The sequence below is a fragment of the Hemitrygon akajei genome, chromosome 28 (genome assembly GCF_048418815.1).
Source record: "Hemitrygon akajei chromosome 28, sHemAka1.3, whole genome shotgun sequence".
Lineage (NCBI taxonomy): Eukaryota > Metazoa > Chordata > Chondrichthyes > Myliobatiformes > Dasyatidae > Hemitrygon > Hemitrygon akajei.
In genome coordinates, this window is record NC_133151.1 from 37,985,730 (window position 1) to 38,004,340 (window position 18,611).

The following is an 18,611-nucleotide window of genomic DNA, read 5'->3' on the forward strand; positions in this document are numbered from 1 at the left end:
ACACACACACACACAGACACAGACACACACACTCACACACACAGAGACACACACACACACAGACACACACACTCACACGGACACACACACGCACAAACCCAGACACACACACACAGACACACACTCACACACACACACACAGACACACACACAGACACAAGCACATAGACACAGACACACACATTCACACACACACTCACACACACAGACACACACACTGACACACACAGAGACACACACACAAAGACACACACACACTCACACCCACAGACACACACACTCACACACACAGTTACACTGACACACACACAGACACAGACACACACACTCACACACACAGACACACACACACAGACACACACACACATACAGACACACACACACTCACACACACACAGACACACACACTGACACACACACATACAGACACACACACTGACACACACAGAGACACACACACAAAGACACACACACACTCAGACACACACACTCTCACACACAGACACACACTCACACAAACACACAGACACACACTCACACACTGACACACACACACACTCACACGCAGACACAAACACTCACACACACAGACACACACACTCATACACACACTAACACACACACTCACACACGCAGACAAGCACACACTTACACACACAGACACACACACTCACACACACAGACACACACTCACACAAACACACAGACACAAACACTCACACACTCAGACACACACACTCTCACACACAGACTCACACTCACACAAACACACAGACACACACACTCACACAGACACACACACACACTCACACGCAGACACAAACACTCACACACACAGACACACACACTCACACACACAGACACACACTCACACACACACAGATACAGACACACACACACACAGACGCACACAAACACACACACAGACACCCACACTCACAGGCACACACAGACACACACACAAACACACTTACACAGACATACACTCACACACAGACACACACACACACTGACAGATACACACAGACACACGCACACACTTAAACTGACACACACAGACACAGACACACACACTCGCACAGACACGCACACACAAACACTCACACACACAGTTACACTGACACACACACAGACACAGACACACACACTCACAGACACACACAGACACACAAACAGACACAGACACAGACACGCACACTCGCACAGTAACACTCAGACACAGACATACACACAGACACACACAATCACACACACAGAGACACACAGACAGACACACACACTCACACACACAGACACAGACACACACACTCACACAGACACACTCACAGACACAGACACACACACTCACACACACACACACTCACAGACACAGACACACACACTCACAGACACCCACAGACAAACGCACACACACACTTACACAGACACACACACAGACACAGACACACACACACACTCACACGCAGACACAAACAGTCACACACACAGACACACACAAACACACACACAGACACCCACACTCACAGGCACACACAGACACACACACAAACACACTTACACAGACATACACTCACACACAGACACACACACACTGACAGATACACACAGACACACACACACACACTTAAACTGACACACACACAGACACACACACTCGCACAGACACGCACACACAAACACTCACACACACAGTTACACTGACACACACACAGACACAGACACACACACTCACACACACAGACACACACACACAGACACACACACACATACAGACACACACACACTCACACACACAGACACACACACTGACACACACAGAGACACACACACAAAGACACACACACACTCACACCCACAGACACACACACTCACACACACAGACACACACACACACACTCACACACACACAGACATACACACTCACACACACAAGGACACACACACTCATACACACACACTAACACACACACTCACACACACAGAGACACACACACTCTCACACAAAGACACACACTCACACAAACACACAGACACACACACTCACACACAGACACACACACACTCACACGCAGACACAAATACTCACACACACAGACACACACACTCACACACACAGACACACACACTCACACGGACACACACACGCACAAACTCAGACACACACATACAGACACACACTCACACACACACAGATACAGACACACACACACACAGACACACACAAACACACACACAGACACCCACACTCACAGGCACACACAGACACACACACAAACACACAGACACAGACATACACTCACACATACACAGACACACACACTCACACACACACACAGACACACACACAGACACACTCACAGACACACTCACAGGCACACACACTCACACACACAGACACAGACACACACGCACACACACTCACACACACAGACACACACACATGCACTCACACACTCACACACACACACACACTCACACACACAGACACACACACTCACACGGACACACACACGCACAAACTCAGACACACACACAGACACACACTCACACACACAGATACAGACACACACACACAGACACACACAAACACACACACAGACACCCACACTCACAGGCACACACAGACACACACACAAACACACTTACACAGACATACACTCACACACAGACACACACACACACACTGGCAGATACACACAGACACACACACACACTTAAACTGACACACACAGACACAGACACATACACTCACACACACACATACACACTCACTCACACACAGAGACACACACACTCACATGGACACACACACGCACAGACTTAGACACACACACACAGAGACACACTTACACTGACACACACACACATAGACACAGACACACAGACACACATACACATACACACACACTCACACAGACACACACACACACACAGACACACACACTCACACACACACAGACACACACACACTCACACACACACTCACAGACGCACACACACACACACACAGAAACACACACACACAGACACACACACACACTCACACACACACAAACACACACACTCACACACACAAGGACACACACACTCATACACACACACTAACACACACACTCACACACACAGACACACACACAGACACGCACACACTCACACACACAGACACACACTCACACAAACACACAGACACACACACTCACACACAGACACACACACACACACACTCACACACACAGACACACACACTCACAAACACACACAGAAACACACAGACACAGACACACACTCATACACTCACACACACACAGACGCACACACTCACGCACACAGACACACACACAGACACACTCACAGACACAGGCACACACACTCACACACACAGACACACACACAGACACTCACGCACGCACACACTCACACACAGACAGACACACACTCATAAACAGAGACACACACACTCACTCACACACCCACAAACACACACAGTCACAAATAAACACACACACACTCACACACATAGACACTCACACACACAGACACACACACTCACACACACACAGAAACACACACTCACTCACACACACATACACACTCACACACACAGACACGAACACACACACAGACACACACACTCACACACACACACACAGACACACACACATACAGACACACACACTCACACACACACAGACACACACACTGACACACACAGAGACACACACACAAAGACACACACAGAGACACACACACAAAGACACACACACACTCACACACACAGACACACACACACACTCACACACACAAGGACACACACACTCATACACACACTAACACACACACTCACACACGCAGACAAGCACACACTCACACACACAGACACACACACTCACACACACAGACACACACTCACACAAACACACAGACACAAACACTCACACACTCAGACACACACACTCACACACACACTCACACACACAGACACACACACTCACCAAAACACACAGAATACCACAGACACAGACATACACTCACACATACACAGACACACACACTCACACACACACAGAGACACACACAGACACACTCACAGACACACACACACACACAGACACACGCACACACACTCACACACACAGACACAGACACACACGCACACACACTCACACACACAGACACACACACGCACTCACACACTCACGCACACACAGACACACACACGCAGACACACACAATCACACACACAGACAGACAGACACACACACACACTCACACACACAAAGACACACACAGACACACACACTCACACACAGACACACACACAGACACACACACACTCACACACACAGACACACACACACTCACAGACACACACACACAGACACACACACTCACACACACACAGACACACACACAGACACACACACATACAGACACACACACTGACACACACAGAGACACACACACAAAGACACACACACACTCACACACTCAGACACACACACTCTCACACAAACACACAGACACACACACTCACACACAGACACACACACACACTCACACGCAGACACAAACACTCACACACACAGACACACACACTCATACACACACTAACACACACACTCACACACGCAGACAAGCACACACTCACACACACAGACACACACACAGACACACACTCACACAAACACACAGACACAAACACTCACACACTCAGACACACACACTCTCACACACAGACTCACACTCACACAAACACACAGACACACACACTCACACACAGACACACACACACACTCACACGCAGACACAAACACTCACACACACAGACACACACACTCACACACACAGACACACACACACTCACACGGACACACACACGCACAAACTCAGACACACACACACAGACACACACTCACACACACACAGATACAGACACACACACACAGACACACACAAACACACACACAGACACCCACACTCACAGGCACACACAGACACACACACAAACTCACTTACACAGACATACACTCACACACAGACACACACACACACTGACAGATACACACAGACACACACACACACTTAAACTGACACACACAGACACAGACACACACACTCGCACAGACACGCACACACAAACACTCACACACACAGTTACACTGACACACAAACAGACACAGACACAGACACGCACACTCGCACAGTAACACTCAGACACAGACATACACACAGACACACACAATCACACACACAGAGACACACAGACAGACACACACACTCACACACACAGACACAGACACACACACTCACACAGACACACTCACAGACACAGACACACACACTCACACACACACACACTCACACACACAGACACACACACTCACAGACACCCACAGACAAACGCACACACACACTTACACAGACACACACACAGACACAGACACACACACTCACACAGACACACACACACACAGACCCAGACACACACACTCACACACAGACACACACACACACACACTCACACGCAGACACAAACACTCACACACACAGACACACACACTCACACACACAGACACACACTCACACAAACACACAGACACACACACTCACACACAGACACACACACACACACTCACACGCAGACACAAACACTCACACACACAGACACACACACTCACACACACACACACACTCACACACACAGACACACACACTCACACGGACACACACACGCACAAACTCAGACACACACACAGACACACACTCACACACACAGATACAGACACACACACACACAGACACACACAGACACCCACACTCACAGGCACACACAGACACACACACAAACACACTTACACAGACATACACTCACACACAGACACACACACACACACACTTAAACTGACACACACAGACACAGACACACACACTCGCACAGACACGCACACACAAACACTCACACACACAGTTACACTGACACACACAGACACAGACACACACACTCACAGACACACACAGACACACAAACAGACACAGACACAGACACGCACACTCGCACAGTAACACTCAGACACAGACATACACACAGACACACACAATCACACACACAGAGACACACCGACAGACACACACACTCACACACACAGACACAGACACACACACTCACACAGACACACTCACAGACACAGACACACACACTCACACACACACACTCACACACACAGACACACACACTCACAGACACCCACAGACAAACGCACACACACACTTACACAGACACACACAGATACAGACACACACACTCACACAGACACACACAGAGACACAGACACACACACTCAGACACACACACAGACACAGACACACACACACAGTCACTCACTCAGACACAGACACTCACTCACACACACACACAGACACACACACAGACACAAGCACATAGACACAGACACACACATTCACACACACACACACACACACAGACACAGACACACACACAGAGACACACACACACTGTCAAACACACTCACACACAGATACGGACACAGACACACACACTCACACACAAACAGACACACATACATACAGAAACACACACACACACACGCAGATACAAACACTCACAAACACAGACACACACACTCACACACACACACAGACACACACACAGACACACTCACAGACACACTCACAGGCACACACACTCACACACACAGACACAGACACACACGCACACACACTCACACACACACACGCACTCACACACTGACGCACACACAGACACACACACACTCACAGACACACACACTCACACACACACAGACACACACACACACAGACACACACACATACAGACACACACACACTCACACACACACAGACACACACACTGACACACACAGAGACACACACACAAAGACACACTCACACTCACACCACAGACACACACACTCACACACACAGACACACACACAGACACACACACTCACACACACAAGGACACACACACTCATACACACACACTAACACACACACACTCACACACACAGAGACACACACACTCACACACACAGACACACACTCACACAAACACTCAGACACACACACTCACACACAGACACACACACACTCACACGCAGACACAAACACTCACACACACAGACACACACACTCACACACACACTATCACACACACAGACACACACACTCACATAGACACACACACGCACAAACTCAGACACACACACAGACACACACTCACACACACACACAGATACAGACACACACACTCACACACACAGACACACACAAACACACACACAGACACCCACACTCACAGGCACACACAGACACACACACAAACACACTTACACAGACATACACTCACACACAGACACACACACACACTGACAGATACACACAGACACACACACACTTAAACTGACACACACACAGACACAGACACACACACTCGCACAGACACGCACACACAAACACTCACACTCACAGTTACACTGACACACACACAGACACAGACACACACACTCACAGACACACACAGACACACACACAGACACAGACACAGACACAGACACGCACACTCGCACAGTAACACTCAGACACAGACATACACACAGACACACACAATCACACACACAGAGACACACAGACAGACACACACACTCACACACACAGACACAGACACACACACTCACACAGACACACTCACAGACACAGACACACACACTCACACACACACACACACTCACACGCACACAGACACACACACTCACAGACACCCACAGACAACCGCACACACACACTTACACAGACACACACACAGACACAGACACACACACTCACACAGACACACACACACAGACACTGACACACACACAGACACACACTTACACTGACACACTCACACACAGACACAAACACACAGACACTGAAAAACACACTCACACACACAGACACACACAGACGCAGACACCCACACTGACACAGACACACACACACAGACACAGTCACACACACTCACACACAAACACCGACACACACACACTTACACTGACAAAGACACAGACACACACACTCACAGACACAAACACACACACTTACACTGACACACACACAGACACAAACACATAGACACAGCCACACACACACACACAGACACACACACTCACCGACACACACAGACAAACGCACACACACACTTACACAGACACACACACACACACATTCACAGACACACACACTCACACACAGAGACACACACACAGACACAGACACACACACTCACACACAGACACACACACACAGAGACACACAGTGTCTGTGTCTGTGTGTGTGAGTGTGTGTCTGTGTGTCTCTGTGTGTGTGTGTCTGTGTGTGTGAGTGTGTGTGTCTGTGGGTGTGAGTGTGTGTGTGTCTTTGTGTGTGTCTCTGTGTGTGTCAGTGTGTGTGTCTGTGTGTGTGTGAGTGTGTGTGTGTCTGTATGTGTGTGTGTCTGTGTGTGTGTGAGTGTGTGTGTCTGTGTGTGTGTGTCTGTGTGTGCATGAGTGTGTGTGTGTGTCTGTGTGTGTGTGAGTGTGTGTGTCTGTGTGTGTCTTTGTGTGTGTGAGTGTGTGTGTCTGTGTGTGCGAATGTGTGTGAGTGTGTGTGTGTCTGTGAGTGTGTGTGTGTATGTGTCTGTGAGTGTGTCTGTGTGTGTGTCTGTGTGTGTGTGTGAGTGTGTGTGTGTCTGTGTGTGTGAGTGTATGTCTGTCTCTGTGGTATTCTGTGTGTGTTTGTGAGTGTGTGTGTCTGTGTGTGTTAGTGTGTGTGTGTGTGAGTGTGTGTGTCTGTGTGTGTGTGTGAGTGTGTGTGTGTGAGTGTGTGTGTCTGTGTGTGTGAGAGATTGTGTCTGCGTGTGAGTGTGTGTGTCTGTGTGTGAGTGTGTGTGTCTGTGTGAGTGTGTGTCTGTGTGTGAGTGTGTGTGTCTCTGTATGGTGTGAGTGTGTGTGTTGGTGTGTGTGTATGAGTGTGTGTGTCCTTGTGTGTGTGTGACTCTGTGTCTGAGTGTGTGTCTGTCTGTGTGTGAGTGTGTGTGTCTGTGTGTGTGTGTGAGTGTGTGTGTCTGTGTGTGAGAGTGTGTGCGTGTCTCTGTGTGCGTGTGTGTCTTTGTGTGTGTGTGTGTGAGTGTGTGTGTCTGTCTGTGTGTGTCTGTGTGTGCGAATGTGTGTGTGTGAGTGTCTGAGTCTCTGTGTGTGTGTGAGTGTGTGTTTGAGTGTGTGTGTCTTTGTGGGTGTGTGAGTGTGTGTGCCTGTGTCTGTGTGTGTGTGTCTGTGAGTGTGTCTGTGTGTGTGTCTGTGTGTGTGTGAGTGTGTGTGTCTGTGTGTGTGTGAGTGTATTTCTGTGTCTGTGGTATTCTGTGTGTGTTTGTGAGTGTGTGTGTGTCTGTGTGTGTGAGTGTGTGTGTGTGAGTGTGTGAGTCTGTGTGTGTGAGTGTTTGTGTCTGCGTGTGAGTGTGTGTGTGTCTGTGTGTGAGTGTCTGTGTCTGTGTGTGTGTGTGAGTGTGTGTGTCTCTGTGTGTGTGTTAGTGTGTGTATGAGTGTGTGTGTCCTTGTGTGTGTGAGTGTGTGTGTCTGTGTGTGTGAGTGTGTGTGTGTCTGTGTGTGTGAGTGTGTGTGTGAGTGTGTGTGTGTGAGTGTGTGTGTGTGTCTTTGTGTGTGTGTCTCTGTGTGTGTCAGTGTGTGTGTCTGTGTGTGTGAGTGTGTGTGTCTGTATGTGTGTGTGTGTGTGTCTGTGTGTGTGTCTGTGTGTGTGTCTGTGTGTGTCTGTGTGTGTGTTCGTGTCTGTGTGTGTGTGAGTGTGTCTGTGTGTGTGGGTGAGTGTGTGTTTCTGTGTGTGTGAGTGTGTGTGTCTGTGTGTGTGAGTGTCTGTGAGTTTGAGTGTGTGTGTGAGTGAGTGTGTGTGTGTTTATTTGTGACTGTGTGTGTTTGTGGGTGTGTGAGTGAGTGTGTGTTTCTCTGTGTCTGAGTGTGTGTCTGTCTGTGTGTGTGAGTGTGTGTGTCTGTGAGTGTGTGAGTGTGTGTGGTTGTGAGTGTGTGTGTGTGAGTTTGTGTGTGTGGGTGTCTGTGTGTGTGAGTATGTGTGTCTGTGTGTGTGTAGTGTGTGTGTCTGTGTGTGCTTGTGTCTTTGTGTGAGAGTGTGTGCGTGTCTCTGTGTGCGTGTGTGTGTGTTTGTGTGTGTGTGTGAGTGTGTGTGTCTGTGTGTGTGTGTGTGCGCGAATGTGTGTGTGAGTGTGTGTGTCTTTGTGTGTGTGTGAGTGTGTGTGTGTCTGTGTGTGTGAGTGTGTGTGTGTGTGAGTGTGTGTGTCTTTGTGTGTGTGAGTGTGTGTGTCTGTGTGTGTGTGTGTGTGCGTGCGTGAGTGTCTGTGTGTGTGTCTGTGTGTGAGTGTGTGTGCCTGTGTCTGTGAGTGTGTCTGTGTGTGTGTGTGAGTGTGTGCGTCTGTGTGTGTGTGAGTGTATGTGTGTGTGTCTGTGTCTGTGTGTTTCTGTGTGTGTTTGTGAGTGTGTGTGTGTCTGTGTGTGTGAGTGTGTGTGTGTGTGTCTGTGTGTGAGTGTGTGTGTCTGTGTGTGAGTGTGTGTGTCTGTGTGTTTGTGTGAGTGTGTGTCTGTGTGTGTGAGTGTGTGTGCCTGTGTGTGCGTCTGTGTGTGTGAGTGTGTGCGTGTCTGTGTGTGTGTGTGTCTGTGTGTGTGAGTGTGTGTGTTAGTGTGTGTGTATGAGTGTGTGTGTCCTTGTGTGTGTGAGTGTGTGTGTTTGTGTGTGTTGTGAGTGTGTGTGTGTGTCTGTGTGTGTGTGTTTCTGTGTGTGTGTGTGCGTCTGTGAGTGTGTGTGTGTCTGTGTGTGTGAGTGTGTGTGCGTGTCTGTGTGTGTGTCTGTGTGTGTGTCTGTGTGTGTGAGTGTGTGTGTCTGTGTGTGTGTGTGTGTCTGTGTGAGTGTGTGTGTATGTGTATGTGTGTCTGTGTGTCTGTGTCTATGTGTGTGTGTGTGTCAGTGTAAGTGTGTCTCTGTGTGTGTGTCTAAGTCTGTGAGTGTGTGTGTCCGTGTGAGTGTGTGTGTCTCTGTGTGTGAGTGTGTGTGTATGTGTGTGTGTGAGTGTGTGTGTAAGTGTGTGTGTGTCTGTGCGTGTGTGTGTGACTGTGTGAGTGTGTGTGTCTGTGTCTGTGTGTGTGTCTCTGTGTGTGAGTGTGTGTGTCTGTGAATGTGTGTGTGTGTGTGTCTGTGTAAGTGTGTGTGTGCGTTTGTCTGTGTGTGTCGGTGAGTGTGTGTGTCTGTGTGTGTGTGTGTGGCTGTGTCTATGTGTTTGTGTCTGTGTGTGTGTCAGTGTAAGTGTGTGTGTTTGTGTCTGTGAGTGTGTGTGTCTGTGTCTTTGTCAGTGTAAGTGTGTGTGTGTCGGTGTTTGTGTGTGAGTGTGTGTGACTGTGTCTGTGTGTGTGTGTCTGTGTCAGTGTGGGTGTCTGCGTCTGTGTGTGTCTGTGTGTGTGAGTGTGTTTTTCAGTGTCTGTGTGTTTGTGTCTGTGTGTGAGTGTGTCAGTGTAAGTGTGTGTCTGTGTGTGTGTCAGTGTCTGTGTGTGTGTGTCTGTGTGAGTGTGTGTGTCTGTGTCTGTGTGTGTGTCTGTGTAAGTGTGTGTGTGCGGTTGTCTGTGGGTGTCTGTGAGTGTGTGTGTCTGTGTGCGTGTGAGTGTGTGTGTGTGTGTGAGTGTGTGTGTCTGTGTCTGTGAGTGTGTCTGTGTGAGTGTGTGTGTCTGTGTCTGTGTGTGTGAGTGTGTGTGTCTGTCTGTGTGTCTCTGTGTGTGTGATTGTGTGTGTCTGAGTGTATGTCTGTGTCTGAGTGTTACTGTGCGAGTGTGCGTGTCTGTGTCTGTGTCTGTGTCTGTGTGTGTGTCTGTGTGTGTCTGTGAGTGTGTGTGTCTGTGTCTGTGTGTGTGTCAGTGTAACTGTGAGTGTGAGTGTTTGTGTGTGCGTGTCTGTGCGAGTGTGTGTGTCTGTGTCTGTGTGTGTGTCAGTTTAAGTGTGTGTGTGTCTGTGTGTATCTGTCAGTGTGTGTGTGTGTCTGTGTGTGAGTGTATGTCTGTGTAAGTGTGTTTGTGTGTGTGTCTGTGTGTGCCTGTGAGTGTGGGTGTCTGTGTGTGTGTTTGTGTGTGTCTGTGTGTGTGAGTGTGTGTGTCTGTATCTGTGTGTGTGTGTGAGTGTGTGTCTGTGTGTGTGTCTGATTTTGTGCGTGTGTGTGTCTATGTGAGTGTGTGTGTCTGTGTGTGTGATAGTGTGTGTGTGAGTGTGTGTGTCTGTGTGTGTGAGTGTTTGTGTCTGCGTGTGAGTGTGTGTGTGTCTGTGTGTGAGTGTGTGTGTCTGAGTGTTTGTGTGAGTGTGTGTCTGTGTGTGTGAGTGTGTGTGTCTCTGTGTGTGTGAGTGTGTGTGTGTTAGTGTGTGTGTATGAGTGTGTGTGTCCTTGTGTGTGTGAGTGTGTGTGTCTGTGTGTGTGTCTGTGTGTGTGAGTGTGTGTGTCTGTGGTGTGAGTGTGAGTGTGTCTTTGTGTGTGTGTCTCTGTGTGTGTCAGTGTGTGTGTCTGTGTGTGTGTGAGTGTGTGTGTGTCTGTATGTGTGTGTGTGTCTGTGTGTGTGTGTGTCTGTGTGTGTGTGAGTGTGTGTGTCTGTGAGTGTGTGTGTGTCTGTGTGTGCGTCAGTGTGTGAGTGCGTGTGTGTGTGTCTGTGTGTGTGAGTGTGTGTGCGTGTGTGTCTGTGTCTGTGTGTGTGAGTGTGTGTGCCTGTGAGTGTGTCTGTGAGTGTGTCTGTGTGTGTGTCTGTGTGTGTGTGTGAGTGTGTGTGTCTGTGTTTGTGAGTGTTTGTATCTGCGTGTGTGTGTGTGTGTGTTTCTGTATGTATGTGTGTCTGTTTGTGTGTGAGTGTGTGTGTCTGTGTCCGTATCTGTGTGTGAGTGTGTTTGACAGTGTGTGTGTGCCTCTGTGTGTGTGTCTGTGTCTGTGTGTGTGTGTGTGTGTGTGAATGTGTGTGTCTGTGTCTATGTGCTTGTGTCTGTGTGTGTGTCTGTGTGTGTGTGTGAGTGAGTGTCTGTGTCTGAGTGAGTGACTGTGTGTGTGTGTCTGTGTCTGTGTGTGTGTCTGAGTGTGTGTGTCTGTGTCTCTGTGTGTGTGTCTGTGTGAGTGTGTGTGTCTGTATCTGTGTGTGTCTGTGTAAGTGTGTGTGTGCGTTTGTCTGTGGGTGTCTGTGAGTGTGTGTGTCTGTGTGTGTGAGTGTGTGTGTGTGAGTGTGTGTGTCTGTGTCTGTGAGTGTGTCTGTGTGAGTGTGTGTGTCTGTGTCTGTGTGTGTGAGTGTGTGTGTCTGTCGGTGTGTCTCTGTGTGTGTGATTTTGTGTGTCTGTGTGTATGTCTGTGTCTGAGTGTTACTGTGCGAGTGTGCGTGTCTGTGTCTGTGTCTGTTTGTGTGTCTGTGTGTGTCTGTGAGTGTGTGTGTCTGTGTCTGTGTGTGTCAGTGTAACTGTGTGTGTGAGTGTTTGTGTGTGCGTGTCTGTGCGAGTGTGTGTGTCTGTGTCTGTGTGTGTCAGTTTAAGTGTGTGTGTGTGTGTCTGTGTGTGAGTGTATGTCTGTGTAAGTGTGTTTGTGTGTGTGTCTGTGTGTGCCTGTGAGTGTGGGTGTCTGTGTGTGTCTGTGTGTGTGTGTGTCTGTATCTGTGTGTGTGAGTGTGTGTCTGTGTGTGTGTCTGAGTTTGTGCGTGTGTGTGTCCGTGTGAGTGTGTGTGTCTGTGTGTGTGAGTGTGTGTGTGTGTGTGAGTGTGTGTGTCTGTGTGTGTGAGTGTTTGTGTCTGCGTGTGAGTGTGTGTGTGTGTGTCTGTGTGTGAGTGTGTGTGTCTGTGTGTTTGTGTGAGTGTGTGTCTGTGTGTGTGAGTGTGTGTGTCTGTGTGTGTGAGTGTTTGTGTCTGCGTGTGAGTGTGTGTGTGTGTGTGTGTCTGTGTGTGAGTGTGTGTGTCTGGGTCTGTGTGTGTGTGTGTCTGTGTGAGTGTGTGTGTCTGTGTCTGTGTGTGTGTCTGTGTAAGTGTGTGTGTGCGTTTGTCTGTGGGTGTCTGTGAGTGTGTGTGTCTGTGTGTGTGAGTGTGTGTGTGTGTGAGTGTGTGTGTCTGTGTCTGTGAGTGTGTCTGTGTGAGTGTGTGTGTCTGTGTCTGTGTGTGTGAGTGTGTGTGTCTGTCTGTGTGTCTCTGTGTGTGTGATTGTGTGTGTCTGTGTGTATGTCTGTGTCTGAGTGTTACTGTGCGAGTGTGCGTGTCTGTGTCTGTGTCTGTTTGTGTGTCAGTGTAACTGTGTGTGTGAGTGTTTGTGTGTGCGTGTCTGTGCGAGTGTGTGTGTCTGTGTCTGTGTGTGTCAGTTTAAGTGTGTGTGTGTGTCTGTGTGTATCTGTCAGTGTGTGTGTGTGTCTGTGTGTGAGTGTATGTCTGTGTAAGTGAGTTTGTGTGTGTGTCTGTGTGTGCCTGTGAGTGTGGGTGTCTGTGTGTGTGTTTGTGTGTGTCTGTGTGTGTGTGTGTCTGTATCTGTGTGTGTGTGAGTGTGTGTCTGTGTGTGTGTGTCTGAGTTTGTGCGTGTGTGTGTCCGTGTGAGTGTGTGTGTGTCTGTGTGTGTGAGTGTGTGTGTCTGTGTGTGTGAGTGTTTGTGTCTGCGTGTGAGTGTGTGTGTGTGTCTGTGTGTGAGTGTGTGTGTCTGTGTGTTTGTGTGAGTGTGAGTCTGTGTGTGAGAGTGTGTGTGTCTGAGTGTGTGAGTGTTTGTGTCTGTGTGTTTGTGTGAGTGTGTGTCTGTGTGTGTGTCTGTGTGTGTGAGTGTGTGCTTGTCTGCGTGTGTGAGTGTGTGTGTTAGTGTGTGTATGAGTGTGTGTGTCTGTGTGTGTGAGTGTTTGTGTCTGCGTGTGAGTGTGTGTGTGTGTCTGTGTGTGAGTGTGTGTGTCTGTGTGTTTGTGTGAGAGTGTGTGTGTCTGAGTGTGTGAGTGTGTGTGTGTCTTTGTGTGTGTGTCTCTGTGTGTGTCAGTGTGTGTGTCTGTATGTGTGTGTGTCTGTGTGTGTGTCTGTGTGTGTGTGAGTGTGTGTGTCTGTGTGTGTGTGTGTCTGTGAGTGTGTGTGTGTCTGTGTGTGTGAGTGTGTGTGTGTCTGTGTGTGTGTCTGTGTGTGAGTGTGTGTGTCTGTGTGTGTCTTTGTGTGTGTGAGTGTGTGTGTGTGTCTGTCTGTCTGTGTGTGTGATTGTGTGTGTCTGCGTGTGTGTGTCTGTGTGTGCGTGAGTGTGTGAGTGCGTGTGTGTGTCTGTGTGTGTGAGTGTGTGTGCGTGTGTGTCTGTGTCTGTGTGTGTGAGTGTGTGTGCGTGTGTCTGTGTGTGTGTGTGTGTCTGTGAGTGTGTCTGTGTGTGTCTCTGTGTGTGTGTGAGGGTGTGTGTCTGTGTATGTGTGAGTGTATGTCTGTGTCTGTGGTATTCTGTGTGTTTTGGTGAGTGTGTGTGTCTGTGTGTGTGAGTGTGTGTGTGAGTGTGTGTGTCTGAGTGTGTGAGTGTTTGTGTCTGTGTGTTTGTGTGAGTGTGTGTCTGTGTGTGTGAGTGTGTGTGTCTGTGTGTGTGAGTGTGTGCTTGTCTGCGTGTGTGAGTGTGTGTGTTAGTGTGTGTATGAGTGTGTGTGTCCTTGTGTGTGTGAGTGTGTGTGTGTGTCTGTGTGTGTGAGTGTGTGTGTGTCTTTGTGTGTGTGTCTCTGTGTGTGTCTTTGTGTGTGTGTCTCTGTGTGTGTCAGTGTGTGTGTCTGTGTGTGTGTGAGTGTGTGTGTCTGTATGTGTGTGTGTCTGTGTGTGTGTGTGAGTGTGTGTGTCTGTGTGTGTGTTCGTGTCTGTGTGTGTGTGAGTGTGTATGTGTGTGTGAGTGAGTGTGTGTTTCTGTGTGTGTGTGAGTGTGTGTGTCTGTGTGTGTGAGTGTCTATGTGTGTGAGTGTGTGTGTGTTTATTTGTGACTGTGTGTGTTTGTGGGTGTGTGAGTGAGTGTGTGTGTCTCTGTTTATGAGTGTGTGTCTGTCTGTGTGTGAGTGTGTGCGTGCGTGAGTGTCTGTGTGTGTGTCTGTGTGTGTGAGTGTGTGTGCCTGTGTCTGTGAGTGTGTCTGTGTGTGTGTCTGTGTGCGTGAGTGTGTGCGTCTGTGTGTGTGTGAGTGTATGAGTGTGTGTCTGTGTCTGTGTGTTTCTGTGTGTGTTTGTGAGTGTGTGTGTCTGTGTGTGTGAGTGTGTGTGTGTGTGTGTCTGTGTGTGAGTGTGTGTGTCTGTGTGTTTGTGTGAGTGTGTGTCTGTGTGTGTGAGTGTGTGCGTGTCTGTGTGTGTGTCTGTGTGTGTGAGTGTGTGTGTTAGTGTGTGTGTATGAGTGTGTGTGTCCTTGTGTGTGTGAGTGTGTGTGTTTGTGTGTGTGTGAGTGTGTGTGTGTGTCTGTGTGTGTGTGTTTCTGTGTGTGTGTGTGTGTGCGTCTGTGAGTGTGTGTGTGAGTGTGTGTGTGTCTGTGTGTGTGTGAGTGTGTGTGTCTGTGTGTGTGTGTGTGTCTGTGTGTTTGTGTGAGTGTGTGTCTGTGTGTGTGAGTGTGTGTGTCTGTGTGTGTGAGTGTTTGTGTCTGCGTGTGAGTGTGTGTGTGTGTGTCTGTGTGTGAGTGTGTGTGTCTGGGTCTGTGTGTGTGTGTCTGTGTGAGTGTGTGTGTCTGTGTCTGTGTGTGTGTCTGTGTAAGTGTGTGTGTGCGTTTGTCTGTGGGTGTCTGTGAGTGTGTGTGTCTGTGTGTGTGTGAGTGTGTGTGTCTGTGTGTGTGTGAGTGTGTGTGTGTGTGTGTGAGTGTGTGTGTCTGTGTCTGTGAGTGTGTCTGTGTGAGTGTGTGTGTCTGTCTGTGTGTCTCTGTGTGTGTGATTGTGTGTGTCTGTGTGTATGTCTGTGTCTGAGTGTTACTGTGCGAGTGTGCGTGTCTGTGTCTGTGTCTGTTTGTGTGTCAGTGTAACTGTGTGTGTGAGTGTTTGTGTGTGCGTGTCTGTGCGAGTGTGTGTGTCTGTGTCTGTGTGTGTGTCAGTTTAAGTGTGTGTGTCTGTAAATGTGTGTGTCTCTGTGTGTGTGTGAGGGTGTGTGTCTGTGTATGTGTGAGTGTATGTCTGTGTCTGTGGTATTCTGTGTGTTTTGGTGAGTGTGTGTGTCTGTGTGTGTGAGTGTGTGTGTGAGTGTGTGTGTCTGAGTGTGTGAGTGTTTGTGTCTGTGTGTTTGTGTGAGTGTGTGTCTGTGTGTGTGAGTGTGTGTGTCTGTGTGTGTGAGTGTGTGCTTGTCTGCGTGTGTGAGTGTGTGTGTTAGTGTGTGTATGAGTGTGTGTGTCCTTGTGTGTGTGAGTGTGTGTGTGTGTCTGTGTGTGTGAGTGTGTGTGTGTCTTTGTGTGTGTGTCTCTGTGTGTGTCTTTGTGTGTGTGTCTCTGTGTGTGTCAGTGTGTGTGTCTGTGTGTGTGTGAGTGTGTGTGTCTGTATGTGTGTGTGTCTGTGTGTGTGTGTGAGTGTGTGTGTCTGTGTGTGTGTTCGTGTCTGTGTGTGTGTGAGTGTGTATGTGTGTGTGAGTGAGTGTGTGTTTCTGTGTGTGTGTGAGTGTGTGTGTCTGTGTGTGTGAGTGTCTATGTGTGTGAGTGTGTGTGTGTTTATTTGTGACTGTGTGTGTTTGTGGGTGTGTGAGTGAGTGTGTGTGTCTCTGTTTATGAGTGTGTGTCTGTCTGTGTGTGAGTGTGTGCGTGCGTGAGTGTCTGTGTGTGTGTCTGTGTGTGTGAGTGTGTGTGCCTGTGTCTGTGAGTGTGTCTGTGTGTGTGTCTGTGTGCGTGAGTGTGTGCGTCTGTGTGTGTGTGAGTGTATGAGTGTGTGTCTGTGTCTGTGTGTTTCTGTGTGTGTTTGTGAGTGTGTGTGTCTGTGTGTGTGAGTGTGTGTGTGTGTGTGTCTGTGTGTGAGTGTGTGTGTCTGTGTGTTTGTGTGAGTGTGTGTCTGTGTGTGTGAGTGTGTGCGTGTCTGTGTGTGTGTCTGTGTGTGTGAGTGTGTGTGTTAGTGTGTGTGTATGAGTGTGTGTGTCCTTGTGTGTGTGAGTGTGTGTGTTTGTGTGTGTGTGAGTGTGTGTGTGTGTCTGTGTGTGTGTGTTTCTGTGTGTGTGTGTGTGTGCGTCTGTGAGTGTGTGTGTGAGTGTGTGTGTGTCTGTGTGTGTGTGAGTGTGTGTGTCTGTGTGTGTGTGTGTGTCTGTGTGTTTGTGTGAGTGTGTGTCTGTGTGTGTGAGTGTGTGTGTCTGTGTGTGTGAGTGTTTGTGTCTGCGTGTGAGTGTGTGTGTGTGTGTCTGTGTGTGAGTGTGTGTGTCTGGGTCTGTGTGTGTGTGTCTGTGTGAGTGTGTGTGTCTGTGTCTGTGTGTGTGTCTGTGTAAGTGTGTGTGTGCGTTTGTCTGTGGGTGTCTGTGAGTGTGTGTGTCTGTGTGTGTGTGAGTGTGTGTGTCTGTGTGTGTGTGAGTGTGTGTGTGTGTGTGAGTGTGTGTGTCTGTGTCTGTGAGTGTGTCTGTGTGAGTGTG